Here is an 18,420-nt window from a genome sequence, read left to right as displayed (position 1 = left end):
CACACTCAGAGAATCCCCACTCTGCCAGCCTCACACTCAGAGAATCCCCACTCTGCCAGCCTCACACTCAGAGAATCCCCACTCTGCCTCCCTCACACTCAGAGAATCCCCACTCTGCCTCCCTCACACTCAGAGAATCCCCACTGTGCCAGCCTCACACTCAGAGAATCCCCACTCTGCCAGCCTCACACTCAGGGAATCCCCACTCTGCCTCCCTCACACTCAGAGAATCCCCACTCTGCCAGCCTCACATTCAGGGAATCCCCACTGTGCCAGCCTCACACTCAGGGAATCTCCACTGTGCCAGCCTCACACTCAGAGAATCCCCACTCTGCCAGCCTCACACTCAGAGAATCCCCACTCTGCCAGCCTCACACTCAGAGAATCCCCACTCTGCCAGCCTCACACTCAGAGAATCCCCACACTGACAGCCTCACACTCAGAGAATCCCCACTCTGCCAGCCTCACATTCAGAGAATCCCCACTCTGACAGCCTCACACTCAGAGAATCCCCACTCTGCCAGCCTCACACTCGGAGAATCCTCACTCTGCCAGCCTCACATTCAGAGAATCCCCACTCTGCCAGCCTCACACTCGGAGAATCCTCACTCTGCCAGCCTCACACTCAGAGAATCCCCACTCTGCCAGCCTCACACTCAGAGAATCCCCACTATGCCAGCCTCACACTCAGAAAATCCCCACTCTGCCAGCCTCACACTCGGAGAATCCTCACTCTGCCAGCCTCACACTCAGAGAATCCCCACTCTGCCAGCCTCACATTCAGAGAATCCCCACTCTGACAGCCTCACACTCAGAGAATCCCCACTCTGCCAGCCTCACACTCGGAGAATCCTCACTCTGCCAGCCTCACACTCAGAGAATCCCCACTCTGCCAGCCTCACACTCAGAGAATCCCCACTCTGCCAGCCTCACACTCAGAGAATCCCCACTTTCCCTCCCTCACACTCAGAGTATCCCCACTCTGCCTCCCTCACACTCAGAGAATCCCCATTGTGCCAGCCTCACATTCAGGGAATCCCCACTGTGCCAGCCTCACATTCAGGGAATCCCCGCACTCTGCCAGCCTCACACTCAGAGAATCCCCACTCTGCCAGCCTCACACTCAGAGAATCCCCACTCTGCCAGTCTCACATTCAGGGAATCCCCACTCTGCCAGCCTCACACTCAGAGAATCCCCACTCTGCCAGCCTCACACTCAGAGAATCCCCGCACTCTGCCAGCCTCACACTCAGAGAATCACCACTCTGCCAGCCTCACACTCAGAGAATCCCCGCACTCTGCCAGCCTCACACTCAGAGAATCCCCGCACTCTGCCAGCCTCACACTCAGAGAATCCCCACTCTGCCAGCCTCACACTCAGAGAATCCCCACACTGACAGCCTCACACTCAGAGAATCCCCGCACTCTGCCAGCCTCACACTCAGAGAATCCCCGCACTCTGCCAGCCTCACACTCAGAGAATCCCCACTCTGCCAGCCTCACACTCAGAGAATCCCCACACTGACAGCCTCACACTCAGAGAATCCCCACTCTGCCAGCCTCACATTCAGAGAATCCCCACTCTGACAGCCTCACACTCAGAGAATCCCCACTCTGCCAGCCTCACACTCGGAGAATCCTCACTCTGCCAGCCTCACATTCAGAGAATCCCCACTCTGCCAGCCTCACACTCGGAGAATCCTCACTCTGCCAGCCTCACACTCAGAGAATCCCCACTCTGCCAGCCTCACACTCAGAGAATCCCCACTATGCCAGCCTCACACTCAGAAAATCCCCACTCTGCCAGCCTCACACTCGGAGAATCCTCACTCTGCCAGCCTCACACTCAGAGAATCCCCACTCTGCCAGCCTCACATTCAGAGAATCCCCACTCTGACAGCCTCACACTCAGAGAATCCCCACTCTGCCAGCCTCACACTCGGAGAATCCTCACTCTGCCAGCCTCACACTCAGAGAATCCCCACTCTGCCAGCCTCACACTCAGAGAATCCCCACTCTGCCAGCCTCACACTCAGAGAATCCCCACTCTGCCTCCCTCACACTCAGAGTATCCCCACTCTGCCTCCCTCACACTCAGAGAATCCCCATTGTGCCAGCCTCACATTCAGGGAATCCCCACTGTGCCAGCCTCACATTCAGGGAATCCCCGCACTCTGCCAGCCTCACACTCAGAGAATCCCCACTCTGCCAGCCTCACACTCAGAGAATCCCCACTCTGCCAGTCTCACATTCAGGGAATCCCCACTCTGCCAGCCTCACACTCAGAGAATCCCCACTCTGCCAGCCTCACACTCAGAGAATCCCCGCACTCTGCCAGCCTCACACTCAGAGAATCACCACTCTGCCAGCCTCACACTCAGGGAATCCCCACTCTGCCAGCCTCACACTCAGAGAATCCCCGCACTCTGCCAGCCTCACACTCAGAGAATCCCCGCACTCTGCCAGCCTCACACTCAGAGAATCCCCACTCTGCCAGCCTCACACTCAGGGAATCCCCACTCTGCCTCCCTCACACTCAGGGAATCCCCACTCTGCCAGCCTCACACTCAGAGAATCCCCACTGTGCCAGCCTCACACTCAGGGAATCCCCACTCTGCCAGCCTCACACTCAGAGAATCCCCGCTCTGCCAGCCTCACACTCAGGGAATCCCCGCTCTGCCAGCCTCACACTCAGAGAATCCCCACTCTGCCAGCCTCACACTCAGAGAATCCCCACTCTGCCAGCCTCACATTCAGGGAATCCCCACTCTGCCAGCCTCACACTCAGAGAATCCCCATTCTGCCAGCCTCACACTCAGAGAATCCCCACTCTGCCAGCCTCACATTCAGGGAATCCCCACTGTGCCAGCCTCACACTCAGAGAATCCCCACTCTGCCAGCCTAACACTCAGAGAATCCCCACTGGGCCAGCCTTACACTCAGAGAATCCCCACTCTGCCAGCCTCACACTCAGGGAATCCCCACTCTGCCAGCCTCACACTCAGAGAATCCCCACTCTGCCAGCTTCACACTCAGAGAATCCCCACTGTGCCAGCCTCACACTCAGAGAATCCCTACTCTGCCAGCCTCACACTCAGGGAATCCCCACTCTGCCAGCCTCACACTCAGAGAATCCCCACTCTGCCAGCTTCACACTCAGAGAATCCCCACTGTGCCAGCCTCACACTCAGAGAATCCCCACTCTGCCAGCCTCATACTCAGAGAATCCCCACTCTGCCAGCCTCACACTCAGAGAATTCCCACTCTGCCAGCCTCACACTCAGAGAATCCCCACTCTGCCAGCCTCACACTCAGATAATCCCCACTGTGCCAGCCTCACACTCAGAGAATCCCCACTGTGCCAGCCTCACACTCAGAGAATCCCCACTCTGCCAGCCTCACACTCAGAGAATCCCCACTGTGCCAGCCTCACACTCAGAGAATCCCAACTCTGCCAGCCTCACACTCAGAGAATCCCCACTCTGCCAACCTCACATTCAGAGAATCCCCACTCTGCCAGCCTCACACTCAGAGAATCCCCACTCTGCCAGCCTCACACTCAGAGAATCCCCACTGTGCCAGCCTCACACTCAGAGAATCCCCACTCTGCCAGCCTCACATTCAGGGAATCCCCACTGTACCAGCCTCACACTCAGAGAATCCCCACTCTGCCAGCCTCACACTCAGAGAATCCCCACTCTGCCAGCCTCACACTCAGACAATCCCCACTCTGCCTCCCTCACACTCAGAGAATCCCCACTGTGCCAGCCTCACACTCAGAGAATCCCCAGTCTGCCAGCCTCACACTCAGGGAATCCCCACTCTGCCTCCCTTACACTCAGAGAATCCCCACTCTGCCAGCCTCACACTCAGAGAATCCCCACCGTGCCAGCCTCACACTCAGAGAATCCCCACTCTGCCAGCCTCACATTCAGGGAATCCCCACTGTGCCAGCCTCACACTCAGAGAATCCCCACTCTGCCAGCCTCACACTCAGAGAATCCCCACTCTGCCAGCCTCACACTCAGGGAATCCCCACTCTGCCTCCCTCACACTCAGAGAATCCCCACTGTGCCAGCCTCACACTCAGAGAATCCCCACTCTGCCAGCCTCACACTCAGGGAATCCCCACTCTGCCTCCCTCACACTCAGAGAATCCCCACTCTGCCAGCCTCACATTCAGGGAATCCCCACTGTGCCAGCCTCACACTCAGGGAATCTCCACTGTGCCAGCCTCACACTCAGAGAATCCCCACTCTGCCAGCCTCACACTCAGAGAATCCCCACTCTGCCAGCCTCACACTCAGAGAATCCCCACTCTGCCAGCCTCACACTCAGAGAATCCCCACACTGACAGCCTCACACTCAGAGAATCCCCACTCTGCCAGCCTCACATTCAGAGAATCCCCACTCTGACAGCCTCACACTCAGAGAATCCCCACTCTGCCAGCCTCACACTCGGAGAATCCTCACTCTGCCAGCCTCACATTCAGAGAATCCCCACTCTGCCAGCCTCACACTCGGAGAATCCTCACTCTGCCAGCCTCACACTCAGAGAATCCCCACTCTGCCAGCCTCACACTCAGAGAATCCCCACTATGCCAGCCTCACACTCAGAAAATCCCCACTCTGCCAGCCTCACACTCGGAGAATCCTCACTCTGCCAGCCTCACACTCAGAGAATTCCCACTCTGCCAGCCTCACATTCAGAGAATCCCCACTCTGACAGCCTCACACTCAGAGAATCCCCACTCTGCCAGCCTCACACTCGGAGAATCCTCACTCTGCCAGCCTCACATTCAGAGAATCCCCACTCTGCCAGCCTCACACTCGGAGAATCCTCACTCTGCCAGCCTCACACTCAGAGAATCCCCACTCTGCCAGCCTCACACTCAGAGAATCCCCACTCTGCCAGCCTCACACTCAGAGAATCCCCACTATGCCAGCCTCACACTCGGAGAATCCTCACTCTGCCAGCCTCACACTCAGAGAATCCCCACTCTGCCAGCCTCACACTCGGAGAATCCCCACTCTGCCAGCCTCACACTCAGAGAATCCCCACTCTGCCAGCCTCACATTCAGAGAATCCCCACTCTGCCAGCCTCACACTCGGAGAATCCTCACTCTGCCAGCCTCACACTCAGAGAATCCCCACTCTGCCAGCCTCACACTCGGAGAATCCCCACTGTGCCAGCCTCACACTCAGAGAATCCCCACTCTGCCAGCCTCACACTCAGAGAATCCCCACTATGCCAGCCTCACACTCGGAGAATCCTCACTCTGCCAGCCTCACACTCAGAGAATCCCCACTCTGCCAGCCTCACACTCAGAGAATCCCCACTCTGCCAGCCTCACATTCAGAGAATCCCCACTCTGCCAGCCTCACACTCAGAGAATCCCCACTATGCCAGCCTCACACTCGGAGAATCCTCACTCTGCCAGCCTCACACTCAGAGAATCCCCACTCTGCCAGCCTCACACTCGGAGAATCCCCACTGTGCCAGCCTCACACTCAGAGAATCCCCACTCTGCCAGCCTCACACTCGGAGAATCCTCACTCTGCCAGCCTCACACTCAGAGAATCCCCACTCTGCCAGCCTCACACTCAGAGAATCCCCACTATGCCAGCCTCACACTCGGAGAATCCTCACTCTGCCAGCCTCACACTCAGAGAATCCCCACTCTGCCAGCCTCACACTCGGAGAATCCCCACTGTGCCAGCCTCACACTCAGAGAATCCCCACTGTGCCAGCCTCACACTCAGAGAATCCCCACTGTGCAAGCCTCACACTCAGAGAATCCCCACTCTGCCAGCCTCACACTCAGAGAATCCACACTCTGCCAGCCTCACACTCAGAGAATCCCCACTGTGCCAGCCTCACACTCAGAGAATCCCCACTGTGCCAGCCTCACACTCAGGGAATCCCCACTCTGCCAGCCTCACACTCAGAGAATCCCCACTCTGCCAGCCTCACACTCAGAGAATCCCCACTGTGCCAGTCTCACACTCAGGGAATCCCCACTCTGCCAGCCTCACACTCAGGGAATCCCCACTCTGCCAGTCTCACACTCAGGGAATCCCCACTGTGCCAGCCTCACAGTCAGAGAATCCCCATTCTGCCAGCCTTACACTCAGAGAATCCCCACTCTGCCAGTCTCACACTCAGAGAATCCCCACTCTGCCAGCCTCACACTCAGAGAATCACCACTCTGCCAGCCTCACACTCAGAGAATCCACACTCAGCCAGCCTCACACTCAGAGAATCCCCACTATGCCAGCCTCACACTCAGAGAATCCCCACTCTGCCAGCCTCACACTCAGAGAATCCACACTCTGCCAGCCTCACACTCAGAGAATCCCCACTCTGCCAGCCTCACACTCAGAGAATCCCCGCACTCTGCCTCCCTCACAGTCAGAGAATCCCCACTCTGCCTCCCTCACACTCAGAGAATCCCCACTCTGCCAGCCTCACACTCAGGGAATCCCCACTCTTCCAGCCTCACACTCAGAGAATCCCCACTCTGCCAGCCTCACACTCAGAGAATCCCCGCACTCTGCCTCCCTCACAGTCAGAGAATCCCCCCTCTGCCTCCCTCACACTCAGAGAATCCCCACTCTGCCAGCCTCACACTCAGGGAATCCCCACTCTTCCAGCCTCACACTCAGGGAATCCCCACTCTGCCAGTCTCACACTCAGAGAATCCCCGCACTCTGCCTCCCTCACAGTCAGAGAATCCCCCCTCTGCCTCCCTCACACTCAGGGAATTCCCACTCTGCCAGTGTCACACTCAGGGAATCCCCACTCTGCCAGCCTCACACTCAGGGAATCCCCACTCTTCCAGCCTCACACTCAGGGAATCCCCACTCTGCCAGTCTCACACTCAGAGAATCCCCGCACTCTGCCTCCCTCACAGTCAGAGAATCCCCCCTCTGCCTCCCTCACACTCAGGGAATTCCCACTCTGCCAGTGTCACACTCAGGGAATCCCCACTCTGCCAGCCTCACACTCAGAGAATCCCCACTCTGCCAGCCTCACACTCAGAGAATCCCCACTCTGCCAGCCTCACACTCAGAGAATCCCCACTCTGCCTTCCTCACACTCAGGGAATCCCCACTCTGCCAGCCTCACACTCAGGGAATCTCCACTCTGCCAGCCTCACACTCAGGGAATCCCCACTCTGCCTCCCTCACACTCAGAGAACACCCACTCTGCCTCCCTCACACTCAGAGAACACCCACTCTGCCTCCCTCACACTCAGAGAATGCACACCTACCTACACAACTTCATCTCTACAAATATATGCTACTTAACCTTTAACAAGATGCACTAAATGTTTCCATGGCGATAATTCTATGCCACGGTCACCACAAATGTGCGAGAAAGAAACGAGAGACCAACGTTCGGGGACCGGTGAATTTATTTCTGTTTTCTGCCAACACAAAAATGAAAAGTCCAAACTTTTGTTTCCATGTATAAATGAATGTATGTTGTGCAAGCTGTGAAAAGTTACACAACATTATGTTCTTGCTCCTGCGGTTATTACCACGTGAGTGGTTGGCTGTTCCACGTTCTCACTCACGCCTGGGAAATATGTCCCTATTTGGAATGCGCTTCGTGGGAAGGTAGCCACGCTCACTGGAAGGGTCTCTCATTCGTCGGAACGCTCACTGTATGGCGCAGTAATTTCCCTTAATTTCTCATTAGAGCTCATACTCATTGTGTCGTGCTTGCGAGTCACACCGCCCGCCGCGTTGCGCCTGTGCCCAGGGCCGCAGACAGCTTTCCCGGGAACTAAAACTACAGTTTTCACTGGGCGAACCCCCATGTCGGTGGCCTTGCGAGAACCCCCTCTCTCTTACTCCCCACACCTCCCTCTCACACACACATCCTCCTCCCTCTCTCACACCCTCACGTTTTCCTCAACCCCACCTCTCTCCCAAAAAAGAGCAGTTTGCGGCCGAAGCACCGGAGCCACCTTGATTTTCTGAGTAGACGTAAAGGGTGATATTTCTGGGGACAAGAATTACTGGGTGAGATTTCAGGGCACCATTTGTATTCAGCGTAATAAGAAACCATATACGTTTCTTTCAAGCTGTAAACAAAGGGTGGGCGACTCCAGTCCTCAAGGGCCACAACGTGTCAGGTTTTCATGATATCTCTGCTCAATCAGTGGCTTAGGGCCTCATGCAGAGAGCAGCGATGCGCGGTATATCGCCAGGCTGCAGGGACATTTTTCAACAGAAATGCATGAAATGGCGCGAAAGAGGGGAAAAGAGAGGAAAGCGCCAATTTTTTTTTTGGTTTTAAAAACGCGCCGCGCGGTTGACGCGAACCTACATTTCATCTGTATTTCAAACCGCCGTATGCAGGAAGGGCCGAACATCTTTTCCCGGCTCATGTCGCCAAAAACATGGAGAGATGTTCTCCAAGTACGCACGCCAACAAAAGTTGGCAAGAAAGTGCATGTGAGCGGCGATAGGGAACATAACCAGCAATATCCGGTTTTGTCAAAGCAGTTTTCTACCGCGCTAATCACGCGGTTTTCAACTCTACATATTCCTGCATGGTGATATTGCCACTTATCCATCCTTCCTGCATATGGAGATACATTCGCGCCATTATATGGCAAAGTGTTTCAAATCTCCAATTTTTTTAACCGTTGCTCTCTGCATAGGCCCCTTAGTCAGAATGACTGCCCCCCCCCCCCTGTGCTGAAGCAGGGATATCCTGAAAACCTGACCCCTTGGTGGCTCCTTGAGGACTGGACTTGCCCACCCCATCAAAACTCTGTAGGTGCCAGGAAAGGAGTTTCACTTCAAAAGAACTTGCAATAAATAAAAGCAAAAATATATATTTTCACTCATTACTGCGGACTCTTTAGTCGGATTTGGCTCTGCCTTCAACACCTATATAAAGAAAAAAAGCTAAAAAAAAAGTGACTCGGCACGGTAAGCATCTTTGCAGGCTCTGTTTGGCAGTGCTGGGTCACCTGAACAGCCTATGTGGCACTGTCGATAGATTCCAAGTCCCCGTGCTTAGTGGTACTGCAGCTTTAAACTACAAATCACATATTTACAGTCACTTTGTTATTATCGCATAAAATCACCGCTTGCTCACAATATTTTGTCTCCTGGCTTTGTACGGTAGGAATAGTCTTTACACGGCTTGAAACTTCCTTAAAAAAAAAAAAGAACTTCCAATAAATAAAAGCAGAAATATATGCGTCTGGTTTTCCAATGGATGCATTGTATCTGAATTATATCAATATGCTATAAATGATATTTCTTTCAGGTTCACTAGAGCCTCTGTTAATGTCACCTGACATTTAAAGTTAATTAAAGTCCAGTAATACCAGTTCTGGAACAGCACACGCTCAATATTCCCCCCTAAGTCATTTTGCGTGTTTAAGGTGCCGAGAGAGAAGCTATTGGCATGTAAATATAATACAGAGATATTACAATCTGTTCTGCTTCCGAGAGATGAAATTAATACGTAAAGGAACGTGGAATGCCGGAATGTATTGCAAAAAGAACAGAGCGTTCCTGGGGGGTTTGTATACAATGTAAATGCACTATGTGGATACCAGAGATATTTTAACACCAGTTTATTATTTGTAGATAGGATTTTTTGCGAGTTCCGTTTTATACGCCATTCTCCTCTTCGTAAAACCGCGAAGCCCTTGATTCAGAGGGCTGAGGAAATATCATTTTTCATAAGCACAGGAGGATTTCACTAATGAAGTATATGATTGGGGTATGTATGTATGTCTTTATTTATATAGCGCCATTAATGTACATAGCGCGTCACGGCAGTAATACACGTGACAATCATATAAATAACAAATAATACAAATAACAGATCATGGGAATAAGCGCTTCAGACATAAAAGTAACATTTAGGAAAAGGAGTCCCTGCTCCGAAGAGCTTACAATCTAATTGGTAGGTAGGGAGAACGTACAGAGACAGTAGGAGGGCGTTCTGGTAAGTGCGTCTGCAGGGGGCCAAGCTTATGTATCAGGTGTAAAGTCTCAGCCATGGAGCTACTCCTATGCTTCGTTAAGGTGAAAAGAGGGAATAACGGCAACTTGTAAATGAGAAATTTTTGGGTTCGTGTTGTTCGAGCCGTGTGAAGTTTGGGAAGGTTTTTAATAAGAGGTTGTAGCAATATTACAACAAAAAAACCAGCGACGTGGTGAACAGGAACGTTTTTATTAAAGAGCGATTAGAAGCAGAGTTGCCATAAGCAACATGATTCCAGGTGCTAGAAATAGGACTTTCACTCACCGTGGTCAATGGCTCTAAAAATAGTCCTGAACCGTGTCGTGAGACGCCGCCCTCTCTATTCTAGTGGCGCGGCTACTGCTTTCCCCGGCAGCGGAAGGATTGCATTCTATGTTCAGCCAAGGCTGTGGAGCTGCTGGTTTTAGGGGAGCCTCTCGGACCCCCATAAATACGGATACCAGAAGCAGTGGCCTGTGCAGTACTTGCATTATACAGTAAGCGCTGACTCTGCAATCTCCGCAGTGAGTCCGTGGGTTGAAATCTTGCCAATTGCTGACTTGAATTTTTATGCAAACAACTGTAAATGTTTTCACATCATTTTTTTTAGGCATCACAACTCTCCGTGGCAACCAGGAGGCATAGAATGATGCCGCTGCATGTGCAATAGAGGTGCCCACCCCCCTTCCCCCGTGTAAGTATCCTCCCTTGGCCCTGACATGGAGAGAGCTGTGCAGAATCATGACAACATCCCCGGTTTAGAGCCAAACAATCCAAGGGTGGGGGTAATAGTTGTGTTGTTGCATAGCCCCTTTTGAACTAACAGTCCTCAAGCTCCTTCTCATCCCCCTTCTCCCCCTCCCCCCCCCCTCCCCCCCCCCCTCCCCCCCAACAGGTCAGTTTTTTTTTTTAATAACTTAAATTTTTACCGAGTATGACAAGCATATGTTACAACATAGAATATAAACCATCGTGAAATGATATTAACTTTCGCAAATGAAACAAGCAAACGAGGTTGCGCGGCTTTTCGAGCCCTACTCAGCCGGGCGATTCAGGGCGGACGAAGCGGTCCGTAACATAATCCAATATATTAGTAAAAATAATAACGGAATAATAGGAGGTGGGGAGGGGGAGTGGAAAGGTGGGGATGGGGTGGGGAGGCGGGGAGATAGAAAGGGGTTCGTCGCCCCCCGCGTAACCCACAGGCCGGTAGAGGAGAAACACCTCTGGTCTCATCTCATCCTAAATCGGTTGATCCTAAGGCCCTGCTGTCTAAGGGTCTGTTTGTATGATAGAAACAAGTCAGTTTTTAAGGATATCCCAGCTTCAGCACAGGTGGCTCAGTCTTCGATTAAGCCACTGATTGAGCCACTGATTGAGCCACCTGTGCTGAAGCTGAGGACTGATTGAGCCACCTGTGCTGAAGCTGGGACTGATTGAGCCACCTGTGCTGAAGCTGAGGACTGATTGAGCCACCTGTGCTGAAGCTGGGACCGATTGAGCCACCTGTGCTGAAGCGGGTACTGATTACTCCACCTGTGCTGAAGCACGGATATCCTGAAAACCTGACCTGTTGGGTTGTCTTGATGCCTGGCGTTGAGCCCCCCTGTGCTAAAGAAGCTACTTACATAAGATATTTTTAAAACTGTTTCTTGGGGAGCTAAATGGGACCGGTCCTTTAATTAGGTAACAAGGGGCTCGGTCTCTTTTCTTTATGTATATAACGGCCCTTTAGCGAGACGTCCCGTGTAGCAGATAGCTCCCACACTGCCGGACATACAGAAAGGTGCTGAGATTCAGTGACAGAACGTGTTACAAATGCGGACACTGGACTGTGAGAGACCTGGACGTAGGCCTCGACCATAGCGACCGCGCCGGCGCGCGCGGCGTCAACAAGAGACGGCTCCTCTATGAGGCCGCCCAGAGCGCGCGTGAGTGCGAGCGCCGTGACTCGCGACGGCGCGGCAGCATTTCCAGAAGACGGGATTTTTTTTTCCGTTTCGGCGCGGTGGCTGCATAACGGCCGCGTCACGTAGGCGTTTCAGCCAATGAGGGCCAACCGGCATCGTGACATCATGGCCACGCCCCCGTCACGAGCGATCTGAAGTCCACAGATCGCTCGTCCTACAGGCGTGCGCAACGCCGCGGCCAAGCGCCTGCACTGTGGACGTGGCCTTACAGTAGAGACCCCATCTGTAGGGGTGCTGCGCACTCCGAGTCAGGCGCCAGAATTGGGCGCTGAGTTTCAGTGGAATGAATGCACGTATTGCTTATTCTGATACTACACAAATAACACATCACAGTCACACTGCTCTGGCCACACCATGAAGCCCCAGTTCCCCACCACTTCGTCACTTAATCATAGCAGCCTCTAGCTCAGGGGTGGGAAACCCCTGTCCAGTCCTCAAGGGACACCAACAGGTCAGGTTTTTAAGGATATCCCTGCTTCAGCACAGGAGGCTCAAGCAATGGCTCAGTCTTCTACTGCATCACCTTTGCTGAAGCAGAGGTATCCTTAAAATCTGACCTGTTGGTGGCCCTTGAGGACTGGAGTTGCCCACCCCTGCTCCAGCTAAAAGAATTAGGAACTGCAATGAAGAAAGGGCAGGTTCGGTAGCGAGACTTTCATCTCACTTTATGCGCCCTTCCACTTGTTAAATAATCAGTCATAATACATGCTGGGTATGAGTGCTGGGTATGAGAGCCGAGTATGAGTGCCGGGTATGAGAGCCGAGTATGACAGCCGGGTATGAGAGCAGGGTATGAGAGCAGGGTATGAGAATGAGTGCCGGGTATGAGAGCCGAGTATGACAGCCGGGTATGAGAGCAGGGTATGAGAATGAGTGCCGGGTATGAGAGCCGGGTATGAGAATGAGTGCCGGGTATGAGAGCCGGGTATGAGAATGAGTGCCGGGTATGAGAGCCGGGTATGAGAGCAGGGTATGAGAATGAGTGCCGGGTATGAGAGCCGGGTATGAGAATGAGTGCCGGGTATGAGAGCCGGGTATGAGAGCCGGGTATGAGAATGAGTGCCGGGTATGAGAGCCGGGTATGAGAGCAGGGTATGAGAATGAGTGCCGGGTATGAGAATGAGTGCCGGGTATGAGAGCCGGGTATGAGAGCCGGGTATGAGAGCCGGGTATGAGAATGAGTGCCGGGTATGAGAATGAGTGCCGGGTATGAGAGCCGGGTATGAGAGCAGGGAATGAGAATGAGTGCCGGGTATGAGAATGAGTGCCGGGTATGAGAGCCGGGTATGAGAGCAGAAGTAGTTAATTCTACGAAAATAGTTGGATGTAACATTCTATTGCCTTATATCTGCTTACATTGGCCTTTGTCTATGTGTTGGCCTGTCCTGTTTTTATTTCATCCTGTGTGCTGTTTTGGACACTTGTGAGAGACTTTGTAAGACTGTTCAAACTTCCCTATTGAATCCACCACTGCTGTGAAGACAGCAGCAAGCTGCGTTTTAACCTCTCTGCAGAGGATACACCTGCCAAGGTACAGGAGCAGCTTCATATCGGCCAGGAAGCAGGAGCGATTTCACCGAGCCCCAGTACCAGCTGCTGAACCTGGCTGTATGAAGGGAAATCCCCTTGGGAGTGAAAAGACTGACGTCCTGCCCCAGAATCAACTGAGCTGCAGCAGCAGAGGGAAGCAAGCACCTGAATCTACAGCTAACAGCCGAGTGGTAAACAGTGTGATACACACTACATGCCTTTTACCAACCTTTTTTATGTACGCAGATATATTACCCCTTTTTAATTCTATAATATATTGTTGAATTTGCTTCACTATTTGGCGTTGTGCGCTGTTTTCTTTTGTTTCCATTCTCTTAGTGTGTGTGGGGTGCTGAGCCACCCCTGCGTTTACAGCTGCAGACGCCATTATCCCCAACACGGTTATGTGGCACTTATTATTTAATGTTTAATTATCTCACTGTGGGAGTTGTGGTTTAATTTTTTATACATTTTTTATCATTAAATTGATGGTATAGTCACTGTACTGTATATATTTATACATTTAAACTTTATAGGTAGTTAGGTAGTAGCGCACAGTTTTGTTTTTTATGAGAATGAGTGCAGGGTATGAGAATGAGTGCCGGGTATGGGTATGAGTGCCGGGTATGAGTGCCGGGTATGAGAGGCGGGTATGCGTGCTGGATATAAGTGCTGGGTATGAGGGTATGAGTGCCGGGTATGAGTGCCGGGTATGAGTGCCGGGTATGAGTGCCGGGTATGAGTGCCGGGTATAAGTGTTGGGTATGAGTGCCGGGTATGAGTGCCGGGTATGAGTGCCGGGTATGAGTGCCGGGTATGCGTGCTGGGTATGAATGTTGGATATAAGTGCTGGGTATAAGTGCTGGGTATAAGTGCTGGGTATGAGGGTATGAGTGCCGGGTATGAGTGCCGGGTATAAGTGTTGGGTATGAGTGCCGGGTATAAGTGTTGGGTATGAGTGCCGGGTATAAGTGCCGGGTATGAGTGCCGGGTATGAGTGCCGGGTATAAGTGTTGGGTATGAGTGCCGGGTATGAGTGCCGGGTATGAGTGCCGGGTATGAGTGCCGGGTATAAGTGCCGGGTATAAGTGTTGGGTATGAGTGCCGGGTATGAGTGCCGGGTATGCGTGCTGGGTATGAATGTTGGATATAAGTGCTGGGTATAAGTGCTGGGTATAAGTGCTGGGTATGAGGGTATGAGTGCCGGGTATGAGTGCCAGGTATGAGTGCCGGGTATGAGTGCCGGGTATAAGTGTTGGGTATGAGTGCCGGGTATAAGTGTTGGGTATGAGTGCCGGGTATAAGTGCCGGGTATGAGTGTTGGGTATGAGTGCCGGGTATGAGTGCCGGGTATGAGTGCCGGGTATAAGTGTTGGGTATGAGTGCCGGGTATGAGTGCCGAGTATGAGTGCCGGGTATGAGTGCCGGGTATGAGTGCCGGGTATGAGTGCCGGGTATGAGTGCCGGGTATAAGTGTTGGGTATGAGTGCCGGGTATGAGTGCCGGGTATGAGTGCCGGGTATGAGTGCCGGGTATAAGTGCCGGGTATGAGTGCCGGGTATGAGTGTTGGGTATGAGTGTTGGGTATGAGTGTTGGGTATGAGTGCCGGGTATGAGTGCCGGGTATGAGTGCCGGGTATGAGTGTTGGGTATGAGTGTTGGGTATGAGTGTTGGGTATGAGTGCCGGGTATGAGTGCCGGGTATAAGTGTTGGGTATGAGTGCCGGGTATGAGTGCCGGGTATGAGTGCTGGGTATAAGTGTTGGGTATGAGTGCCGGGTATAAGTGTTGGGTATGAGTGCCGGGTATGAGTGCCGGGTATGAGTGCCGGGTATGAGTGCCGGGTATGAGTGCCGGGTATGAGTGCCGGGTATGAGTGTTGGATGGTTAGTTATAGAATGTCCCGAAGTTTAGGTGATTTTGTGTCGTATCTGTCATGTGGCCGCTAAGTATTGAGATGATGCAATTTACGGGATCCTGCCGTGTAAACCTTTTTGTCATCAAACATAGGGGCCTATGCAGAGAGCAGCGAATTTTAAAATTGGCGAATTTATTAAAAAGTAGCTTTTTTGGAGAGTTTTATTCTCCATATGCAGAAAAGTGCGAATTCTGCTATGTTTAACATGGATGCGTGTGGCGAGTTTAAATTGGCGAGATGCGCGCTTCAGAAACGTGTAAAAACAAATTCGCGCCTTTTTTTTCCCTTTGCAATGGCCGCGAGCGGCAGCTTCTTGCCAATTTTTTCTGGCGAGGCAAAAAGGAGACAATCGCGCCATTTTATTGGCGCGAACAGCCGCTAGATGCCGTTCGCGCCTCTCTGCATTAGGATATTTTTAAAACTGCCGAGATTGAGGTTCTCGCCAGCCGCGAGGCGAGTTTTACAAATAGAAAAGAAAAATTGGCGCGTTTTTCGGAACTCGCCATTTTCTGCTGCTTTCTGCGCGATTTTCTCCAAAAAATGGCGAATTTCGAAATAGCGCTGCTCTCTGCATAGGCCCCTAAATGCAGATTTCTCATGCAAAGAGTTTAACACAAACTCATCAGCACAAAAGGATTTAACTGACAAAGAAATTAAAATTGCACCTGAAACCAATGTGCCCTAAAGACCACTTCTATATTATCTACCACTTCCCCAAATCGTTCCCTGGGACAGGTGTAAAGCAACTGGTTACATGGGTACCAAGCAATGTACACTGAAAGGGACGCACTTAACACCAACCCAGCATAATAACATAGTAACATCCTTTATTTCTTCTACCTCTCTGTTTTGTATAAACCATGACTGACGTTTTCTCTCAAACAAAATAACAGGTTTGCTTTTATTAGACGTGTGTTATTAAAAAGAAATCAAATAGGAGTTTTTATGCGTCTCAGCTTTTGTGCTTCGATGGATTTGGTTCGGAAAGGTTGCGTTTTAAACACGTCCCTCAGTCCTGTTACATTGCTGTTTGCCAGCAAAAGAAGAATTCTTAGCTGAGCATTTATTGTTTTATTTGTTATAAGCTGGGGGTTTCCGTGTTGACCAACAACGGCTCCCTTCTACCTAAAATAATTCCTTTTGTAACAGCCAAAGATGCAGTGTTTCTCCCTGCTACGTTTCTAATTGTATGTATTTCATAATTACCTTTAAAAGGAACATTTCCAAACTGCCAATTGTAAGGGAAGTTAATGCATCCCCTACAGGGACTCCGAGGATATTATGGCAGGTGAAAATGACTCTGTGTGGGTGGTGTGTGACACACGATTGTGTGGTAAGTAAGACATCAAACAGTGGGGTCTGTTGATTAATTTAATTAATACATCACACTAAAAAGGAAATCCAAATGGTCTGCCTCAATAAATAAAAAAAGTGTATCGATGTGTAGTAATAATATTTTATTCATAATCTGTTGGGCGCAAATAGTTCAGTATCCCTTGGAAATAGAGGTATGGGGATTGCATTAAAAGGTTTGAACCATTCACTTGATGCATTTTAAATTGATTTTTGGCAGTCAGGCGATGCTGCGGATTCCTGTCATCTCATTATATATTCTCCGCTGACAATTTGTCAGGCTGAACGCAGATTGTGTCATATTGTTTCCGCAGGATGGTACAAAACAGCACATTATTTCTACTGTAAAAAAAAACAAAAAACGGTGCTTTGCTCCCTTCCTAAATCTCGTGCAGTTTCTCTTGTGTCAGTTTTGCCTTTTCGAAGTCTTTGATAAGCTTTGATATATAACCCAAACCATTCTTTATTGTTCACTCGTTAAGAGGCCTAGAGAAGCTCATTTATTACAGTACGAACAAAGAATGCTGAGTAACAGCACCAAGGTACCAGCCTTGTCTAACTTCATCTTTTTTTTATATTAAGGCAAATTTAGTCAAATGAATTGGAGAGGAGGCAAGGAATTTTCTGCCAAGAGAAGGAACCATTGTGCATTCTATTCAGGTGAATTAAGCTAAAACGATTCCATTAGGCAGACAAGTCCATGCTGACTCACCATGTAATAACGTCTGACTGAAGTCCATGGGTACAGATTTAGGAAACCATGACCACTCGCACACATCACAAGTCCAATTTAAAATAATTGCAGATATTTTCTAACACCCACTGCTCTCTGATGCATCATTGGATGCTTAGCCATTGCATACTGGAGAGAAAGGATAAAAACATGTCTAAGATTATAACCTGCGGCAAAATAAACTGTATATTTCTAGAAGTGTAACAATAGAGTCCAGGCAGGCACTTACTGTGTGGACTCTATTGTAAGAGTAATACACCCATTTTGGTTACTTACGGTGTAGCCGTGGCAGTTTATGCAACCTTTGGGTGCTCTCTTCAGTACCTTTCTGAATATTTGTCAAAGTAAACATTTCATTCAGGAAACCTTCAGACTTACAGCATGCACAGGACTTTGGTAACAGATTGGTTATTGGAGAAGGAGTTGAACACGGTCAGGGCTCTTCACATACACTCCCAGTTTGATTAAATGGAAATAGTTTCCCTTCTAATGATGAATGGTTCCACCAACTAGAACAATGGTTCTCAGCCTCTCATTGAGCAGGGGCATCCCCGACGTATCTTTAAAATCTCTGGGGATCCCTGCTTTTATACCTCTCATCCCCTCCTTGCTTACACACCCTCTTTTTCAAAAGCACTCACCCACCCACCCTCTTTTTACACACTACACATTGACCCTCGCACATCATACTCACCTTTTTACTCAACACACACTCCACATTTATCTACTGTTCTCACACAGCTCACTCATCCTCTTTCTTAATCATAAATAGCACATTCGCCCCCTTTTCTTACTTGCACCACATACAGTCCCTACCCCACAAAAGCACTAGATTTTCTCACACTCTCCGCACAAAGCAATCACACAACAACCACACACAAAGCCATCACACTCTCCTTCCCATACAAAGCACTC

The 18,420-nt window shown here is 50.8% G+C and overlaps 1 long non-coding RNA gene across 1 annotated transcript; it reads left to right on the top strand.

The window, feature by feature from the left end:
- The first annotated feature begins 9,623 nt into the window (after window positions 1-9,623).
- On the top strand, window positions 9,624-17,433 carry LOC142466970 (uncharacterized). Its single transcript, XR_012788282.1, has 4 exons — window positions 9,624-9,755; window positions 10,612-10,695; window positions 16,685-16,752; window positions 17,355-17,433. It is a non-coding gene; the product is annotated as an uncharacterized LOC142466970 (long non-coding RNA).
- The last annotated feature ends 987 nt before the right edge of the window (window positions 17,434-18,420 follow it).

This window comes from Ascaphus truei, chromosome 15 (assembly GCF_040206685.1).
Source record: "Ascaphus truei isolate aAscTru1 chromosome 15, aAscTru1.hap1, whole genome shotgun sequence".
NCBI classification, from domain to species: domain Eukaryota; kingdom Metazoa; phylum Chordata; class Amphibia; order Anura; family Ascaphidae; genus Ascaphus; species Ascaphus truei.
This window is presented reverse-complemented; position numbering and strand designations above follow the sequence as displayed.